The 16,787-nt window shown below is 46.0% G+C and overlaps 1 protein-coding gene across 1 annotated transcript in view; it reads left to right on the top strand.

Annotated features, from left to right (window-relative positions):
• C10H10orf90 (chromosome 10 C10orf90 homolog) overlaps nucleotides 1-16,787 on the top strand; it is a 922,956-nt gene that overhangs the window by 31,470 nt on the left and 874,699 nt on the right. Inside the window, exon 2 of the mRNA XM_068255335.1 lies at nucleotides 3,218-3,409. The gene's annotated coding sequence lies outside the window, so the exon portion shown is untranslated. The remainder of the gene's footprint in view (nucleotides 1-3,217; nucleotides 3,410-16,787) is intronic.

Raw genomic sequence — 16,787 nt, 5'->3', positions numbered from 1 at the left:
TCATAGGGGGCAAATCGAACACGCCAAATGTTCGCTGTTCACCGCTAATGCGAACAGCCAAAGGTCGTAGAATGCTGCTGGCCGGCGAACAGTTCGGGCCATCTCTAGATATTAATTCTCTGATGACCTCAGTCCAGAATGTGGTGGTAGTATCTTCTATTGAGCAACATTATCTAGAAAGGAGGTCCGTAGGGCTAGAAAGATGCTACAAGTTTGAAGTAGATCCTTGTAAGTTTACTATAAACAGTATACAGTATATTTTGAATGTAGTGGTGTATTTAAAGGATACCCGAACTGACATGTGGCATAATGAGATAGACATGTGTACGTACAGTGCCTAGCACACAAATAACTATGCTGTGTTCCTTGTTTTTTCTCTCTGCCTGAAAGAATTAAAGAAAAACAAAAGTTTGCTTTCCTAAAACAGAAAGAATTTGCGATAATTCAGGTTGGAGTGAGCTCGAGATGTCTCCCAGGCACCACTGCTGAATATATGCAAATTAACCATTGTACCCTTAGAAGCTAAACACACCTCCAGAACCGCTGGAATGCAATGATGTGTCAGCTTGTTAATAAGTACAGAGCCATAATAATCCAACATGCATACAGACTGTTTCGGATTGTTTGATCCTCATCAGTGCATGGCATGGATTAATTTGGCTCTATGGAGTAGGGCTTGTAAATCCGAGAGGCACAGACTAACCAGCAAGCTCATGGTGACCCAGAACTCATTGGGGTGTGTAAGGGACTACAATGGTCCTAAAAGCCCCCTTACTAAGATGTTAAGAAAAACATAAATTTGCTTTCCTAAAACAGAAAGAATTTACGATAATTCAGGTTGGAGTGAGCTCGAGATGTCTCCCAGGCACCACTGCTGAATATATGCAAATTAACCATTGTACCCTTAGAAGCTAAACACACCTCCAAAACCGCTGGAATGCAATGATGTGTCAGCTTGTTAATAAGTACAGAGCCATAATAATCCAACATGCATACAGACTGTTTCGGATTGTTTGATCCTCATCAGTACAAGAATTAAATATCAGGTATGTAAGTGGCTGACTCAGTCCTGACTCTGACAGGAATTGACTACAGTGTGACCCTCACTGATAAGAAATTCCAACAATAAAAAACTTTCCTAGCAGAAAATGGCTTCTGAGAGCAAGAAAGAGATAAAAAGGGGAATTTCTTATCAGTGAGTTTCACACTGTAGTCACTTCCTGTCGGAGTCAGAACTGAGTCAGCCACTTACATACCTGATATTTAACTCTTTCAGGCAGAGAAAGAAAAAAAGGAACACAGCATAGTTATTTGTGTGCTAGGCACTGTACATACACATGTCTATCTCATTATGTCACATGTCAGTTCGGGTATCCTTTAATAGACAGAAGAGGGGGTGTGGCCATGGGGCATCTTCCTCTAAGCTATGTGGGAGGAGACTGATGTGCAAGATGTGTGTGGGTTTAGGAAGCACTCTGTCCTGTAGCTACTCTACGCAGATTACACCCTAGTGTTGTGGAATAGGTCGGAAGAATCCTCTAAAGAATTTATTAATTGCTCAAATATCAATGATAGCAATACGTATCTTGTATTTTTAGTTAAAAGTAAGTAACATTACTTGTTCTGAAAACCAGGGCAGACAGGAGAGTGGCTACATCAGTGTTTCTCAAACCTGTCCTCGTGACTCCCCAACGGTGCATGTTTTCCAGGCAACCTCACCTATGCACAGAAGAGGGTAAAGAGGCACACAATGTCTATAAAATACTCTAAAAACACTTAAATTAAGAAGGTTGAGGTGGCTTACATCACAGACGACAACTCACTTTAAGTAGAAATATTTAATGATAGCCGTATTCAGGGTGCCTATTTGACTGCAGAGGCACTTTATTTGGCCTGAGGAAGTGGGCTAGCTCCCACAAAACATGTTGTCTGTTCTTATCATTAAACATTTCTACTTAAAGTGAGTTGCCGTCTGTGAGGTAAGACACCTCAACCTTCTTAGTGTTTTAGAGTATTTTATATACATTGGGCACCTCTTTACCCTCTTCTGTGTCTTACTCTCCCCCGCTCCTTAGTAAAGGGAGTTCCATACACCTGACCCGAGGTGGAATCCCACCACCTTACGGGTTTCAGAGTGCATGAGATTCTTTACAAGAGAGCGACCACCTCCAGGATTGCTGGCATACCTGAGTGGAGTCAGGTTTAAGACACTCCACCTGCCTGAAATGGTCGGTTGCCCCTCGTGCAACCTACCTTTGTGAGTATTCCCTTGCTGAACACATTTCTATACACTCATCAACCTGTGGCCTACTGCACCATTTGGGCTCCCATTGTCTTTGTGTTTTATTTTACCAGTACCTTATCTACTTTCGGACCGAGTGAGTGCGAATCTACGTCGGGCAGGGGGCGCTGCGGTCCTGACAGGACGTAAACTCTACGTCCCATTGACCGTGCGCCCCCGTCCGTCCCCGTCGCTCGGTCCGCTCTGCCCCCGCCGCTCGTTGCTGCCCTGCCGCCTCTATGACGGCAGAGCACTGTGAGCCGGGCAGGAGCCGTTTTCATTGGCTCCTGGCCCTGTCATTCATGTAAACCGCTCTCATTGGCTTACATGGAGTGACAGGGTCAGGAGCCAATGAAAGCGGCTCCTGACTGGCGCACAGCGCTCTGCCGTCATAGCGACGGCAGAGAGAGCAGCCTGCGGCGGGGACAGAGCGGCGTGTTCGTCGGGAGCGGCGGATCATTGCGGCGATTCGTCGGGAAGCGGCGATTTACGGGACCAGTACCCTCTGGTCCTTAAGGGGGCAGAGGGTGCTGGTCCAGAAAGGGTTAAACTCACCTATGCACAGGTGGGGGTAATAAGTGTGTCAGCTACACAGAATCCACCGAGGTGAGACACTAATTACCTCACCTGTGCATGGGGGGGGGGGTTGCCTGCAAAACATGCACCGTTGGGGAGTCACGAGGACAGGTTTGAGAAACACTGGGCTACATCTACCTTTCATAATAAAAAAAGTACTGCAGTTAATCATGTCTTGTGTGCCTCAACCTTTCCTACAAGAGCTCAAACAAAACGCTGTGCCAGCAGGTCAGTTTTTGAAGATGTAAAAGAAATTGTAATGATTATAATGATTTTCCAAAGAAAGCTGAAGAATTTAGTAAAAGGTTAATTGAAAGAGGTTACTCAAAGAAAGTGATAAAGTGAGCTTTTTTTTTACAGGGCAAACATCACTAACCGAGAACAATTACTGTATAATGGAGCAATAAAGAGTAAGGAGACGGATAGACGCATCATTACCAAGTATGAGGCCCACCGGAGACAATTAAAAGTCAACGTAGAGAAGCACCAGCTGCTACGGGACCTGACTCTGATCACGATAGTGGACTCCTCACCAAGGAATACTCCCAGAAGGTGTGTGAGCTCTAAAGACGTGACTTTATAATGCAGTCCAATGACTTGCCTTGTGCTAGAAAATGTCTAGGAAAAATGTGGTGATTGTAATGTATGTCCATTCGTGGAGACGGGTGACTACTTCAGAAATGCAGATGGGAGTGGGATAGTAAGATAAATGGTGTAATAAACTATCACCAATACAGCCATCCATCAGCTGATTTGCCCATGTGGCCTAATCTATATTGGAAAAATGAAATGCGCACTTAGAGTTCGAGTAATGGAATTTATAAGTGACAGCAAGAGATAGAGTGGAGGGAGCTCTGTAGCAGTACCTAAGAAGACCTCAGCGGAGACCTCGTAAGTTCACTGCGACCTGAATAATTGCAAATACCTTCTTTTTTAAGAAGGCACATTTCTGTTTTGCATTGCATTTTAGTATGAGGGTGTGAAGAAACGCGGAAAAGCCGCCGTCTCTCAAGGTGCGGCGGCTGTTTCCGCGTCCAGCATGGCGTCACAACGCGGAAAAAACGCCGCATGCCGCATAGGCAGAGCGACGGAATCCGCATTGGGAACGGCGGAATCCGCATTGGGAGAGGCGGAATCCGCATTGGAGGCGGCTCCCGCACTCGGTTCACTAGATACATTGCAAAACAGTACTGGTGTGGCTGGGGCTGATAGTCCACCAAGATTCAGAGTGACACGCGCGCGCGCACAAAGGCAGAGCTTAAATAACAGCCAGAAGGGAGTCAGCTGACCAGGCGGGTCAGCTGACATTTCCCACCACTCTCATTGGTCCAGCAATTAGGGAGGTCCTGGAGAGGTCCTTGTGTATATATACTGCTGGCTGTTCAGTTGCTGGTTGTCTGGCGTTGCGAACACATACGTGGGAGCACTCAGACCCATAGTCAGATCCTTAAGTGTGCCGGGACCAGCTGGAGCTGTAATCCTACACTTAGCTAGATTCTGTTGATAGTTTAAAGTACTAGTTTGATTGTGATTATCTGTTATGACCCTTTGCCTGCCTGACCATCCTCTTGTATTCTGATCTTGTACCTTGCCATTCTGATACTCTGTTGCCGAACCCCGGCTCGTCCTTAGACTCTGCTTCTGCCTCTTGATCTTGTACCTTGATATTTCTGATACCCTGTTGCCGAACCCTGCCTGTACCTAGACTCCGCCTCTGCCTTCTGAATCTGTACTTTATCTGTCCGTGTGTTACGATCTAGCTTGTCTGACCTCGAGAACCGACCTCACGATTGGAGGCGGTTCCCTGTCCTGTTAGTGACACTTCCTCCTGAGTGTCACTTTCAGACCATCCTTCCTACTCGCAACCTGACTTCTCCCGCCTTGGAGAGTTCAGGCCTTCGGAAGGAAGCCGTGCAGTATTCCTCACTGCACTGAGGCCCAGTCCTCTAAGTGTTACTGTTACACCAATCACTACACTCTACTCAGGTGGACAGAGGTTAGCTGGTATATCGGATTATCGGTGATACTGCAGATCACTTATAATCTAGTATACATCTATATTCCCAGTGATACTGCAGATCACCGTTAATCAGATCCTCTCTGTGCTCCACCGTTCGTTACAGAGGGTTTTTGGATCATTTTGAACCCGTTAAACACTCCTAGGAGTTCTGGTTCACCATGAGCTTGCTGGGCAACCTGTAAGTCTGGGTCCTACCCTATAAAGCCATATTAATTTATGCCATGCACTGATGAGGATCAACTAGTCGGAAACAGTCTAGATTCTTATCCCTCTGTGCAATTAACAAGATGACACATCATTGCATTCCAGCGGTTCTGGAGGTGTGGCTAGCTTACAGGAACAACAAAGGATGATTTGCATATTCAGCTGTGATGCATTTTGGGACACTTCATATGCTCACTTTAACCTGAATAATCACAAATACCTTCTTGTGAATAATTTCAGTTTTACATAGCATTTTATTAAATGAACGGGGGATGGGAGCACATTCGGCTATGTAGAGGGGAAATGGAGCCATGACTACGACTACAATTTAATTTAGTGAGGCAGGACTATCGGGGAGGGGGGGGGGAGGGGCGTTGCGAAACCCCTAGCTACGCCTTTGCTCCTTTTAGGCTCAGAAATGGCTAGAAATACTGTTTAGCCTTTACTGATCTGACCAGAAGAATCAACTTTGTAATTTTTCTGCCTGAATGCGTGCAATATCTTAGCTGTAAGCCCCCTCGGAATCCGTAAATTAGGCATTGTGTATATTGCTTTTGCAGAATGAATAATAAATATCTGCTAACAGGTTGTCTCACGGTTCAGTCAAACTTACAATTGCCGCTCTAAGCCCGAGTCCACCAGATGTGCAGAAAAATTGTCTTCTCTCATAAAATTACGGCTATAACTCAAGAGAAATAATCTGTCATTTCTATAAATATCTCAAGCTGTTCCAATAAATGCCAGAAACCATTAAATCCCTAAACTAATGCACAGTCCACTGACGCGTTATTTCAAAACTGGTGCTTGAAAAGAAGAATACGGAAACATATTTCAATATGATTGAGAGTCCATAAGTATGACCATATAGATTTCTCGATGGAAGATCTACCCATCAAAGGCTCAACTTAAAGAGGAACTGCAACCAAGGATTTAACTTCATCCCAATCTGTAGCTGATACCGCTTTTCCCATGAGAATTCTTTACCTTTTCTCAAATAGATCATCAGGGGGGTCTGTATGGCTGATATTGTGGTGAAACCCCTCCATGGTCCTGACAGTTTCCTGTCTGAAACTTGTTGCATTGTGGGAAATAACAGCTGTTTCCAACTGCCAAGCAATCAGTATCTCCCTCTGTGCATATGTATATATGTATACGAGCCGTGGTACGAGTATATAACAAGCCGTGGTTCTCCAACAAACTACGGCAACTGCGGAAGCACAAAAAGGTTGCACACAGGTCCGGCAATCAGGAGGATTACAGGAGGGCGAGAAATGACCTTAAGCGAGAACTGAGAGCTGCCAAAAAGGAGTACGCTGAGAGGTTGAGGCACAACCTGCGCTCAAAGGACTCACGGGCGGTATGGAAAGGGCTCAAGGCTGCCACAAACTACAAACCTCCTCCCCAACAGGCACCACCCAGCACTGAATTAGCGGAAGAGCTTAGCAAATTCTACTGCAGGTTTGAGGGTCAGGCAACACCTGGGGAGCACCTAGCAACATCTACTCCCCCTCCGGGCCCTTAGAACGACGCCACAGTCCAATCCCCCCCTTGATGGTGGAGGAAGCCGAGGTCCTGCGCCTCCTGTCAACACTAAATGCCAGGAAAGCCTCTGGCCCCGACGGCGTGTCCCCTGTCTGCCTGAAAACCTGCTCTCTGCAACTTGCTCCCATCCTCTCCTCCATCCTCTCCAGGTCACTAAAGGAAGGCAAGGTCCCCGCATGCTTCAAAAGGTCTACTATCATACCAGTCCCCAAGAAGCAGGGTGTTTCCAACCTTAATAACTTCAGGCCCGTGGCACTGACATCCGTCATCATGAAAACCCTGGAGCGTGTGGTCCTATCCATCCTGAAACTCTCCACCTTGCCCCTTCTCGACCCCTACCAGTTCGCATACAGGGCAAACAGGTCCACGGACAATGCCATTAACATCTGCCTGGAGCTCATCTATGACCACCTTGACAGATTAGACGGGTATGCCAGAATACTACTCCTGGACTTTAGCTCGGCCTTCAACACCATCTGCCCATGCATTCTCCAGGATGACCCAACTGCACTTGGTGTCCACCCCGACCTACGCGTGTGGATCACGGTCTTTCTCACTAACAGGACACAAGTCGTCAAGTTGGGCGACATCCACTCAAAAATAAAGACAACAAACACTGGTGCACCACAAGGCTGTGTCCTGTCGCCACTGTTGTTCTCCCTCTACACGAACAATTGCAGATCCATGGCAGACTCTGTTAAGGTCATCAAGTTCGCTGATGACACCACCATTGTCGGTCTGATCACCAAGGATAACGTCCAGGAGTACTGTCAGCAGGTGGAGAGAATCTGCCAGTGGTGTAGGGAGAACAGTCTAGTGCTAAACACGACAAAAACTGTTGAGCTAATCATAGATTTCAGGAAGGCTGCCTCTCCCCCACCTCCCATCTTCATCGACGGCATGGAGGTTGCGAGAGTACCATGCGCTCGTCTTCTGGGCACTACCATCTCCAATGACCTCAGCTGGAGAGCCAACATCACTGCTATCCAGCGGAAAGCCCAGCAGAGACTTTACTTCCTATGCCAACTGAGGAAATTCGGCATGGCCCTGGAGGTTCTAACAAGCTTCTACTCCGCCACCACTGAATCGATTCTCTGCTCTTCCATCTTGGTCTGGCATAATGGTGCAAACGACAATGCCATGTACAAACTACAGAGGGTCATCAGGATGGCGGAGAGGATCATTGGGAGACCCCTCCCTTCACTTGCCCACCTACACAACACAAGGCTGCGATCTAGGGCACTGAGGGTCGCAAACGACCGTTCCCACCCAGGCAACCGCTATTTTAATCTGCTCCCATTGGGCCGGAGGCTTCGAGTCATCTCAACAAGGACTGCTAGACACATGAACTCATTCTTCCCCTCGGCTGTCAGCCTTCTTAACTCCCTCCAAATACTCCCATCAGCACTCCCACCTCTATCAAGGTCCACAGCCTGAGCTGTGACACTGCCGATCAATTGACTAGCCCACAGGTCTGACTATTTCTATGTAGGACTGGATCTGTGTGTGGACAGAAACCACAGGATGATCTGCTATGTATGAACAATGTTAACGGTTATTGTTGTTCCTCTGCTTGATGTCCTTTGCATGCCTGTGAACCTATTATGTATGTCTTCTTCCTGAGCTATGTATTGTGCCAAATCCAATTCCGGGCATAACCCCGTTATGCTTGGCGAGATAAACGATTCTGATTCGGGGTATGTCTATAATAAAAAATTGTTTAGCCTATCACATTGTTAGGGGGTGTGGTTATAGAGAATGACAGTCGGTGCTGTCTGTTTTTTCTTTCCTACCAGTAGTAAAGATGATTGTGTACAGGCTGATTGTGGATCAAATTATATGAACAAATTACATGGCAAATATCAATCAATTTTTATCTCTCTTCTATTTTTTAACTTCTCACTTTGCTATTTATTGATGTATCTGTTTCTTCTTTTTGCTAAAGTTCCTCTTTCAGCTAGGCGGTAGGGATGTGATTCTGAGTTCATTTAGAATTATGGACAGTTTGTATGGAAATGTATGCAGTTTGAAAATGGACCACTCGAACCCTGCTAAGGTGAATTCGTTTTATTTGTTTAGTGGAGAGGTGGCAGCACTCCCAAGATAGGCTGCATCTGATTGACCAGCAGCATGGATGTGCATAGCCTAATTAAAGGCAGGTGCACTCAAAACAGATGCAACAAGATGGAGAATGTTGGCTTCCAAAACAGTTTGCGTGCAGTGTTCCGTGCTAGACTCTTCCACCACATTGAGGTAACCTCATGGAAGAGACCCTAGCCTTTAACAAACAAGCATAGGCCTCAATTCACTAAGCTTATCTCCTGTCTTTAATAACGTTTCTGGAGTTATCACCATTGTAGTAGTAGTAGTATTCAGGAAACAATTTACCTCAGGCAAACCTAAAGTTAGTTCTTCTGTCTTTAGGTTAAACAAAACCTGTAACATCAAAAAGTTCCCCTGGGGGGTACTCACCTCGGGAGGGGGAAGCCTCAGGGTCCCAATGAGGCTTCCCACGCCGTCCTCCGTCCCTCGGGGGTCTCGCTGCAGCCCTCCAAACAGCAGTGACGTAAATATTAACCTTCCCGGCTCCTGCGCAGGCGCTGTGGCGGCTCTCGGCTCCGAAATAGGCGGAAATACCCGATCGCCGTCGGGTCTGCTCTACTGCGCAGGCGCCGGAGACTTGCGTACTTCGGAGCCGAAAGCCGCAACAGAGCCCCCGCTGGAGCCAGAAAAGGTAAATATTGAACAAGCTGTCGGATCTGTCAGGCCGCTGTTCGGATGGCTGCAGCGAGACCCCCGTAGGACAGAGGACGGCGTGGGAAGCCTCATTGGGACCCTGAGGCTTCCCCCTCCCGAGGTGAGTACCCCCCAGGGGAACTTTTCAATGTTACAGTGTCTCTTTAAGACGAGATCTCTAAAGTTAAATCTTCAATCCTTAAAATAACTCCAGAATTCTAAAGTTAAAGACAGGCTGTTAATTAACTGCATGTGAAAATAACAGAGGAGGTAACTTAAGGACTGAAGTGATAATTTAACTCTCTCACTGTGAAAACTTATCTCTACACCTTAATAAGGCAAGATGATGTGTGGTGGTAAGTTTTCTCTTGCCTTATTATCTCCAGCATGGTCTTAGTGGATTGAGGCCTTTAACATTAGAATTATGGAGTTATTTTAAGGATTGAAGAGTTAACTTTAGAGATCTCACTTTAACTTAAAGACAGAAGAGTTAACTTAAAATGTGTAAAATGTGTCCTGAATACTACGGCCTGATTCACAAAGCGGTGATAACTCAGTTATCACGCCTAAAAGACTTTAGGCGTGATAACCTTTGCACTAGTGAGTTATCACCACTTTGTGCTGCTGATCGCGCGCAAAGTCCCGCGCGCAAAGTTTTGCGCATGCGATCGCGTAATTGCACTGCAGCACCCATAGGGTTTAATGGGCACATCGCGCGCACTGCACCGTGCGCCGCGCAAAAGTTTGCGCACGGGAATTTCGCGCGAGTTTCTTTTTATCACGCCTAAACTGAGTTGATAAAGGGCTTTTCACAGGCGTGCAAACACTTTGCACTGCTTTGTGAATCAGGCCCATCATGCCTTTTCACCATGGTGATAACTCTAGAGACGTTATTAAAGACAGGAGATAAGTTTAGTGAATTGAGGCCAATGTGTGAACCATAAAATGGTTTACACATGTTTTTAGAGAACAGGGAAACATTGGTAGCACTCCTGATCAGGCCACATCTTACATGAATACCAATAGAGGCATGCAGAGCTCCCTAGGTGCAAATACACACCTTGTATTCAAAACAGATGCACAAAACCCTAAACTCAGATTAAAACCAAATGCAAATCTGAGTTTAGGGTTTAGTGCATAGTTGACATCTGTTTTGAATACAAGGGGCTCGATTCACAAAGCGGTGATAACCCAGTTATCACGCCTAAAAGACTTTAGGCGTGATAACCTTTGCACCACTGAGTTATCACCGATTTTTGCTCTAACTCGCGCGAAGTTTCCGCGCGTACGTGCGCGCGCAAAGTCCCATAGGGCTTAATGGGAGCTTCGCGCATGCGCGCGCGCAAAACTTTGCGCGCGGAAAATTCGCGCGAGTTGCTTCTTATCATGCCTAAAGTGAGTTTAGGCGTGATAAGGGGCTTTTCACCAGGGTGCTAACTGTTAGCACTGCTTTGTGAATCAGGCCCAAGGTGTGTGTTGCCTCTAGGGGGCTCTGCACAACTGTTGAATGTCATTTTAGATGCGTCCTGATCAGGAGCGCTGCCAATTTTTCCCCAATTTTATTTGTTGCTGACTTTCCTTGTGGGAGAGTTTAAAGAGACACTGAAGCGAGAATAATTCTTGCTTCAGAGCTCATAATTAGCAGGGGCACGTGTTATGCATGTTATAGCAGGGGCTATCCCACGGCTAAACGGGGGTCCCTTCACCCCCGACCCCCCCCCCCCCCCCCCCGCAAAATCAATGACCAAATTGGTCGTAGATTTTGCTGCTCCTAGAGGCAGGGCTAACGGTTGCAGCCCTGCCTCCAGTCGCGTCTATCAGCGGCGCATCGCCGCCTCTCCCCCGCCCCTCTCAGTAAAGGAAGACTGAGAGGGGCGGGGGAGAGGCGGAGATACGTGCTGACAGACGCGCGTGGGGCAGGGCTGCGGCGCTTAGCCCTGCCTCAATCAGGAAGAGATCCCCGGCTGCACGGAGGGGATTTCGGGGGGTAAGGTAACCCCCGTTTAGCCGTGGGATAGCGGCGTTTTAGCAGGGGCACACATGCCCCTGCTAACTATGAGCTCTGAAGCGAGATTTATTCTCGCTTCAGACTCTCTTTAAGTCTGATACGCACAAGGGGTTTGCTGACAATCTTTTGATTTGTGGATCTTCCCAATCAATTTCCCTATCAGCAGATGACTGAACAGGCACCTCAAACCAATGCATGCAAGTGCACAAAGGCTCTTCCACCCAATGGTTAGAGTCCAGCGAGTTGTGTAGGGGTTTTCACCTATATATCGGTGGGTTGTTTGTATAAACACATGCCATGTTGTGTGCAGGACCGATAGACATTTACTGACACATCCGATCATTTAAAACTCAAAAACTGATTGGCTTTCAGTAGTTTCATTCCGTAGAAGAGCCCACTTCTGATCACTTTGCAATTTGAATATTAAAACACTGGTAGAAAACAATATGTCAATAGCATTTAGCAAACTGCAAAGGATTTCCAAAACACGGCATGCAGGGACGGGAACTGCATGGAGTCACACTGTATGGCATGGACATGTCACTAGCTCTGCTGCAGGGTTGAAAACCGTCCATCCTTAGGACTGTCCATACAAAACAAGGCACACATGGGCTGTCCATACTTTGTGGGTGTCCGTTCTTTTAGGGCCCCTTTCCAATATGGCGTAATTCGCATGCGTTAGCCGCATGCAAATTCACATACACGATGTATTTTAACAAGCCTGTTTACATTACAGGCAAAGTTCCCTTTTGTGTGCGTAGGTCAATAGTGATGAATGACGTCAAGGAAAATCACATTTTCTTACTCATGCGTATTCGCATGGAAAAAGCTGCCACAAACGCATGCAAATTTACATATACATGTGAATTCGCAAGCTTTTTTTTTCTATGCGGATTTCACTATAGTGTAAATGGGCCCTTAAAGAGACGTTGGCTCAGTTCAGAACCTCTAATGCCCATGTGTGTTTCGTGCAGCCGCAGCACCTTTAGGCCACACAGCTCCTCCCTCTGGCCGTGATGCTTGCTAGACATTGAATGCTGTGCTTAAAGTGAACCAAAGACAAAGCACCCTCATGTATTTTATCATATATGTCAGTGGGAACATTAGAGAAAACGCCAACCCTGCTCTCTGGTAAAATACATGAGGGTGCTTTGTCTCTGATTCACTTTAAGGCCTCACTTTGTTCAGTCCCCACACATGCCCATGTGCCTCTTCACACATGAAGCACCTTGTATGTTTACCACTTTTTGTTCCCCTGAGGAAGGTCCCCATTATAGAGAGACCGAAACATGTTGGGTTGTTAATGTAGCGGGTGTATTTTGTATGTATCAGTGCAGTAAGAAGAGTGAATGTATCCCTTGCAATGTAAGCTGAGGATATTACCATTCATTAGTATCACCTTCCACTGTTTTGTCACCAAACTAGTATGTGTTAGCAACACTACTACATTTTTATGTTTTATCTTTCATTAAAAGTTATGCTTTATTTTTATTTTTCCTCTTTCAAGGCTAATCCTTGTTTTTTTTTTAAATGCGGTTCCCATTGACTTTAAGAACCCTGGGAATACGTAACACTATAACCAATGAGGAATTAGAGTAACCAAGCAGCTCAGGGTGACCCAAACCACTAGGAATGTATAGGGGGATAAAAGAGACCAAAAAGTTCTCCTACTAATAAGCAATGCTTGGTGTAATTTGCCTTCTTAAAACAGAAGGACATTTGCAATAATTCAGCTATAAGTGAACATTTGTGGTTACCCACAATGCACCACTACTGAATATGCAAATTATCCCTTTTCGCCCTTGTAAGCAAAGCAAGCATCCAGAACCGTTGGTGTATAGCAAGCCTATAGCTTTACATATTACACAGCCACACCAACCCCACATGTAGACAGCCTGTTTCGGGCTTTTGGTCCTCATCAGTACATGGCAGGGATTGATATGGCTGTATGGGATAAGGCTTGGACCAGTACAACAGAGTAACCAAGCAGCTCGGGGTGATCCAAACCACTAGGAATGTATAGAGGGATAAAAGAGACCGAAAAGCCCTCCTACTAATAAGCAATGCTTGGTGAGAAATCATTTCCTGCACTGCGATGCTAAACAGGAGTAAGCAGTATCACGGTCACCTACGGATTACAGCATATTATCAATATTTACACCTCGCTATTCAGGAAACGCTCACGTTTTTCATCCCGCCAGAGGTAACAGAGGCGAGGGGGAATGATCAGTGTGCGCTCTTCCTGTGCATGCTGAAAGGAGAGGCGGCATTCAGGGAACTGTGTGACATAAACAGTGGCACGCTTTTCACTCTTTTTTATTTTGCTTATCCGCTTCAACAACTCAAAAGATAAACAAAACAAAGAGTCCTCTGTATGCGACGACACCAGAGATAGAACAGCGCAGAACAGCGCAGTCACTGAGAGGCGTCTGTAGTGCCAGAAAACACAGAATTCCTCTGAGAAATGTGATGTAGACTAACCAAAGCAGAGCGTCGCAGTAGCTGGGTCAGACATTGCTGCGTTTTATTACCATTGATACCAAGAAAATCACAATTTGCTGTTTGTAGCTCTCTGCACGGTCTCATAGCGTCGGTGAGCAGGAATACGAGTTCAGGCTGCTGTAATAGATGGGAGCCGTGTAATCTGTGTTATGCTAGAAGGTTGGTATAAGAGGGGTTGTGTAATGAAATATATCGCTATCACAGAACGTACCCCATTATGATGGCGTCTGCCAAGCCCGGCGTGTTGTGGTTGACTTCATCTTGTGAACTCCTTGACACATATAGGCCTCAATTCACCAGAGGAGAGTTAGTAAGAGATAAAAGTTCGGTATTTTACCTCATGCAGTATTTTAACACTTTGTTTGCAATTCACCACTGTGCGTGGATAGTTAGAGGTGTGTTCAGTAGCAGGCAATAATGGTGCGATAATGGAGCGATATGGATTATGGATGAGAAAACCGTGCGATAAACGGTCGGTAGTTATGCAGTGTTAGAGATTTGCATGCGATACTTTTCCGCTCTGGATGCTGGAAGTAAAGGATTGTGGGTAGGAGGAGGAGCTTATTACCAGCACGTGACCGCAGAGGGTTTCCCTCCCTGTTTTTTTACCCTCTCCTTCCATTACAAATCCCTCGCTCCGTTCTGCATATTAAGCAATATTAATCATTTACAATAATTAGTGGATGGGTGAAATGGAGGAGGTATTTGGATACATTTTCACACTCCCTCCTGATGAAAAATGTATATCCAGATTCCTCCTTCGTTTCACCCATCCACTTAATATTGTAAATGCTTAATATTGCTTAATATGCTTAATAGTGTAAATGGGCTGCTCTCTGGTGCCTGAAATATGTACAGTATAAGCTGTTACTGTGTGCTGCTAGTAAACTAGCTGCAGTGTGTGCTGCTCTCTGGTGCCTGAAATATGCACAGTATGAGCTGTTACTGTGTGCTGCTAGTAAACTAGCTGCAGTGTGTGCTGCTTTCTGGTGCCTGAAATATGCACAGTATAGGCTGTTACTGTGTGCTGCTAGTAAACTAGCTGCAGTGTGTGCTGCTCTCTGGTGCCTGAAATATGTACAGTATAGGCTGTTACTGTGTGCTGCTAGTAAACTAGCTGCAGTGTGTGCTGCTCTCTGGTGCCTGAAATATGCACAGTATATGGTAAGCTGTTACTGTGTGCTGCTCTCTGGTGCCTGAAATATGTACAGTATAAGCTGTTACTGTGTGCTGCTAGTAAACTAGCTGCCAAGTGTGCTGCTCTCTGGTGCCTGAAATATACACAGTATAAGCTGTTACTGTGTGCTGCTAGTAAACTAGCTGCAGTGTGTGCTGCTCTCTGGTGCCTGAAATATACACAGTATAAGCTGTTACTGTGTGCTGCTAGTAAACTAGCTGCAGTGAGCTGCTCTCTGGTGTCTGAAATATGCACAGTATAAGCTATTACTGTGTGCTGATAGTAAACTAGCTGCAGTGTGTGCTGCTTTCTGGTGCCTGAAATATGCACAGTATAAGCTGTTACTGTGTGCTGATAGTAAACTAGCTGCAGTGTGTGCTGCTTTCTGGTGCCTGAAATATGCACAGTATAAGCTGTTACTGTGTGCTGCTAGTAAACTAGCTGCAGTGTGCGCTGCTCTCTGGTGCCTGAAATATGCACAGTATAAGCTGTTACTGTGTGCTGCTAGTAAACTAGCTGCAGAGTGAGCTGCTCTCTGGTGCCTGAAATATGTACAGTATAAGCTGTTACTGTGTGCTGCTAGTAAACTAGCTGCAGTGTGTGCTGCTTTCTGGTGCCTGAAATATGCACAGTATAAGCTGTTACTGTGTGCTGCTAGTAAACTAGCTGCAGTGTGTGCTGCTCTCTAGTGCCTGAAATATTTACAGTATAAGCTGTTACTGTGTGCTGCTAGTAAACTAGCTGCAGTGTGTGCTGCTCTCTGGTGCCTGAAATATGCACATTATAAGCTTTTACTGTGGGCTGCTAGTAAACTAGCTGCAGTGTGTGCTGCTCTCTGGTGCCTAAAATATGTACAGTATAAGCTGTTACTGTGTGCTGCTAGTAAACTAGCTTCAGTGTGTGCTGCTCTCTGGTGCCTGAAATATGCACATTATAAGCTGTTACTGTGTGCTGCTAGTAAACTAGCTGCAGAGTGAGCTGCTCTCTGGTGCCTGAAATATGTACAGTATAAGCTGTTACTGTGTGCTGCTAGTAAACTAGCTGCAGTGTATGCTGCTCTCTGGTGCCTGCAATATGCACAGTATAAGCTGTTACTGTGTGCTGCTAGTAAACTAGCTGCAGTGTGTGCTGCTCTCTGGTGCCTGAAATATGTACAGTATAAGCTGTTACTGTGTGCTGCTAGTAAACTAGCTGCAGTGTGTGCTGCTTTCTGGTGCCTGAAATATGCACAGTCTAAGCTGTTACTGTGTGCTGCTAGTAAACTAGCTGCAGTGTGTGCTGCTCTCCGGTGCCTGAAATATGCACAGTATAAGCTGTTACTGTGTGCTGCTAGTAAACTAGCTGCAGTGTGTGCTGCTCTCCGGTGCCTGAAATATGCACAGTATAAGCTGTTACTGTGTGCTGCTAGTAAACTAGCTGCAGTGTGTGCTGCTCTCTGGTGCCTGAAATATGTACAGTATAAGCTGTTACTGTGTGTTGCTAGTAAACTAGCTGCAGTGTGTGCTGCTCTCGGGTGCCTGAAATATGCACAGTATAAGCTGTTACTGTGTGCTGCTAGTAAACTAGCTGCAGTGTGTGCTGCTCTCCGGTGCCTGAAATATGTACAGTATAAGCTGTTACTGTGTGCTGCTAGTAAACTAGCTGCAGTGTGTGCTGCTCTCCGGTGCCTGAAATATGTACAGTATAAGCTGTTACTGTGTGCTGCTAGTAAACTAGCTGCAGTGTGTGCGGCTCTCCGGTG

The sequence above is a fragment of the Hyperolius riggenbachi genome, chromosome 10, assembly GCF_040937935.1.
Source record: "Hyperolius riggenbachi isolate aHypRig1 chromosome 10, aHypRig1.pri, whole genome shotgun sequence".
Lineage (NCBI taxonomy): Eukaryota > Metazoa > Chordata > Amphibia > Anura > Hyperoliidae > Hyperolius > Hyperolius riggenbachi.
The sequence above is the reverse complement of the archived record's forward strand: the minus strand, read 5'-3'. Positions and strand labels throughout refer to the sequence as shown.